Below are 4,365 nucleotides of genomic sequence, written 5' to 3'. Positions count from 1 at the left end.
TTACATTTACCTGAATTCATTTCCCACATTTCTCCCTCTCTGTTTCTGAGTTCAAAAGATTTGTTTAGCTTGATTTGTCACTCCTGGTTTACCACAGCACAGCAGACATAGTGCCTGTGCTTTCTAATGCACTGTGTCACCAACACACATTATCTGTCTGTGCATGGCCAGAGCAGCTCCAGGCAGTGCTGCTGGGCACTGATCCCCACTGGGTGCTGTGCTTGTGGTACTTGTTCAGTCCCCAGCACACTTTGATAGCAGTGACTCTCTGCCTAGGTCTTAGGACAGCCAAGTTTAGCTCTTCACATTACTGAGATAAGGAATCCGTGGATCTGACTTCTGACATCTGCGGAGTGATAATGGGAAACAGAGTGTGTCTGCTAGCTTGGATGTTATCTGACTGCAAAGCTCTTAGCCCTCTGAAGGGCCTGCCACAGCACATAAACCACTCTTGAAGGCCAGAAGACACTGATCTCTGGAGCATGCATCACACTGGACAGGCTGCAGAACAGTGGTGCACCAAGCCCAGAGCACTGTACAAGGGCAAAGGTTGGCTCTGAGCCCGTCTCCCACATTTAAATTGGCTTTCACAAGGTCCAGTGGTGAATTCCCTGGGCCTAGGGTAGTGGAGGAGCACAGCACCTAGAGTATGATGCCAGGGGAGGGACCATCTGCAAACGCTGGCTGAACACAGGGAGAGAACTGAGCCCAGCATGGGGACACTGCCTGAGGTTCCCTCCTTCAGTTGTCCTGAGCACCAGCGCACATAGAACACCAAACCCCCTGTGAAGGCTCTAGGACATGAGAGGGGCAGGCTCCCTGCCATGCTCGGAGGTGCTGGTGCTGTCTGTCCTGCCATGATGAAATTACATTGCACAAGTGAAACCTGCCCTTGTTTCCTGAAAGTCCTTTTCTTTTCTTTTCTGTAAACAAACCATACTCGAGCTCTAATCTGGGCTGAGATGAAGCATTTAACTTCTTCAAATCTTGCCAGCTTTACAGTCTGAAGGTTGAGGACAGCTAGGGGGAAAAACAAGAACAAGAAATCTCTTGAGCTGTGGGGTTATTGTCATTTTCCTTTGTAAGATGAAAGTGTTTTTCTGTAACCTGAAACTGTTGGATTTTCCTCTTTCCCCACAAAGTTTCTTTTTCTTTCATTACTGACATTTTGTAGGAGACAGTTTGTCTTTGTGTGAATGGCTATAACTCCTCAGGCCTGGGATCTCTTTGGTAAGGCTGCCTTCTGCCCTTCTCTTACATGAAGAAAAGGTGCCATTTATTTCCACTGATGAACAGATGAGTACCATCAGCTGAATTCAATTCATTACTCCATTTACCTTGTATACCACATGCTGCTATTGGGGCCATCATGTGCTGACAGGGCAAGAGGAAATGGCCTCAAGTTGTGCCAGAGGAGGTTTAGATTGGGTATCAGGAAAAACTTCTTCACTGGAAGAGTTGCCAAGCATTGGAACAGCCTGTCCAGGGAAGTGGTGGAATCATCATCCCTGCAGGTATTTAGAAGATGTGTAGATGTGGCACTTGGGGTCATGGTTTAGTGGTGGACTTGGCAGTGCTGGGTTAACAGTTGGACTTAATGACCTGAAAGTTTTTTCCAACCTAAGGTTCTATGACTCTATGAAAACACTTCTTAAAAAATGTAATTCTGCTTCACAATGGGATCGTTTCCCTGACAAAGATGTTTTTAGGGCCCTTGAACAAACATTTTTTTGGTGATCTGCATCTCTGGAAACACATCTTGGATGCTTCCTATTCGGCCTGGATATTCCTGTCTTAAAAGCATGCAGATGTGCTTTTAGTTCAGATTAACAGAGATGAGAATGTCCATTCACATTAAAAACAACAAAAGGGATCCCACTTCTGTAGGAGGGACTGTGGTTATGAATTCCTTCCAGAGAGCAGGTGCTGTGTTTCAGTTTGTAGTATTTACCCAGTTCTGCCCTTTCTGATATGTCTCTGAGATGTTTGGTTTTACCAGTCACTAAATGATCAAAATAATGATGTTTGACTGTGCTGGAAGTGTGTTTCTGTAGTGGTGGCTTTGCATTTGGGAAAAGCTGGTGATGTCAGTGGGTCTACAGGAAAAATCTAGCAGTGATCTATTTGAACAGCCTTCCATTTGAGTGCAAAGGATTTCTACCACAAGTGCTGAACAGTGAAATGAATTTCCTCTACGTAGCACATAAACTGCAAAATTTCACTTGTCTTCTCTGCTTTTTTACTAATGCCTATGTTGTGAAAGCAAAGGAAAAATGTGGTATTTGTGATGCTGTCACATCTTCCTCTTTTCCACAATACTTATTTTTAGCTGTATTTAAAGACCCTTCCTTATTAAACCCAAGCTTCCCTCTTGTGGTTCAAGGCCAGCTGGTAACTCAAACCACGCAGCAGCTCACTCACTCCCCAGTTCTTCCCCTCCAGCTCCCGGAGGGATGGGGAGGAGAATGGAAAGAATGTAAACCCCACGGGTTGAGATAAGAGCAGTCCAGTAACTAAGGCATAATACAAACCACTGCTGCTACCACCAATGACAATGATGATAAGGGGAATAACAAGGGGAGAGAATACAATTGCTCACCACCCGCTGACCAATACCCAGCTGAACCCAGGACACCTTTTCAGGCTGCAGTGATGCTTCTACCCATTTAAACCTGTTTCTGGAGCACATATAGGTGAAATGCTGAAGGCCTATTAAAAGTGCATAAGAAAGCTTATTCCTACGGGGATTTTGCTGTGAATTAGTGGCCTTCTATTACCTGCTACAGTGCTCAAAGAAAGAAGTCTTTGCTGAACTGTGACTTCAATATGTATGAGTCCTTCAGCTTTGTTAGTATCCTAAGAACGCATAATACTTCTTCCCTTGAAGTAATGGTTTCCAAAAATCAATGATACTTGCTTAGGGAAGCTCTAAGTGATGCAAAAACTGTGACTTCTGCCCCTGATCAAAGCAGAACAAAGCACTTGACCACTACACTCTTTATTATTGCAGTGTCCTTGTAATCAGGGAGCTTCTGAAGGAGAAGATACCAAGAGCCAGGGTACCTAGAAAAAGAGAAGGAGCTCTGACCAGGAATAGCATCTCGAGTGAGTTCAGCTGTCTAGCTAAAACCTAGGCAGCCTTGATGAAGCAATCAGCTGCTCTGGTTATTCTGTGGGTAAGAAGGGGTTATGATGCCTCCTTGCTACAGACTGGCAGCTGAAAAGCTCCATCTTTTTCCCTGGGACTGCTCATCTAAAAGCGGGGTTAAACCTTGAGGAAGAAATGCAGATGTGGATATAACAGGCTGGAGTTCCATTTTAGTTGTATTATGCTAAAAGATGTAACCTCTTCTTCTGGTACTTGATTTCTTTATAGAATACTACCTGGTTAATTACATCAAAACTCTGATTTATATTGCAATCCAATACACCCGATTCACTCCTACACCAGTCCATTTGATCCATCTAATTCAAGGGAACTATACTGAAGAAAAATGGAGCAACATAGAGGCAAATAATTTCGGATAAAAAGGATTTATTTGCTTTAAATCAAAGTAATTTAAATAGGCAAGCTAGAAATTTGCATTTAAATAAATTATTTTAATCTTGGTGCAAAATTATTTGCACTTTATTTTTTTTCTTTAAAGAAAATCAGGTTTTCATTGGTGTGCAACCCTCTTGCTGTGATGATTACAGCTAAATGTAACGCCTTACGCTATACCAGGGTTTCTTTTACTCTGCAGGAGGGTGTGCAGTACCTTATTCAAATCTACATCACTTAGTGTGTATTTACTCCCTCAAGCTCTTATTTACTAAGCAGTTTCTTTTGCTGCCTAGCGTGTGCTCCAGGCTGGTTTTGTTTGGCCAGTCAGCTTCGTGAGGGTTCTGCCCTTCCAGGCTTTAAAGATGGCCCATTTCTCTACCTTGCCCCATCCGAAGCCCAGGTGAGCTGTGGAGCGGGAGGAAAGGGCTGGTGCTGGGTGCCTCCTGGAGGAGGGGGGACCTGGAGTTGGGAAGGCAAGTTCTCTCTCCATCTCTCCTGCCAGGCTGGTGGATGCTCTCCAGAGCCCATTTGGTTCTGGTGGTGCATCTGGCAGATGCTCCCTGTTTGGACGCTTGGCCGTGACAGCCAACATGTGCAACTTCAGTGATCTTTCCTAAATTTTCTTTATGTAACTGCGCTTGGTGGATTACATTCAGCTGCGCCTGGAACGACAGTGTGGGGTTTTTCTAATTTAAAATATAACTTTATAGGGTTATTCATAGAATTATAGGACCACAGACTGGTTTGGGTTGGAAGGGACTTTAAATACCATACAGTACCAACCCATCACCATGGGCAGGGACACCTTCCACTAGAGCAGG

This window comes from Nestor notabilis, unplaced genomic scaffold, assembly GCF_000696875.1.
Source record: "Nestor notabilis isolate BGI_N333 unplaced genomic scaffold, ASM69687v1 scaffold20420, whole genome shotgun sequence".
NCBI classification, from domain to species: Eukaryota; Metazoa; Chordata; class Aves; order Psittaciformes; family Psittacidae; genus Nestor; species Nestor notabilis.
The sequence above is the reverse complement of the archived record's forward strand: the minus strand, read 5'-3'. Positions refer to the sequence as shown.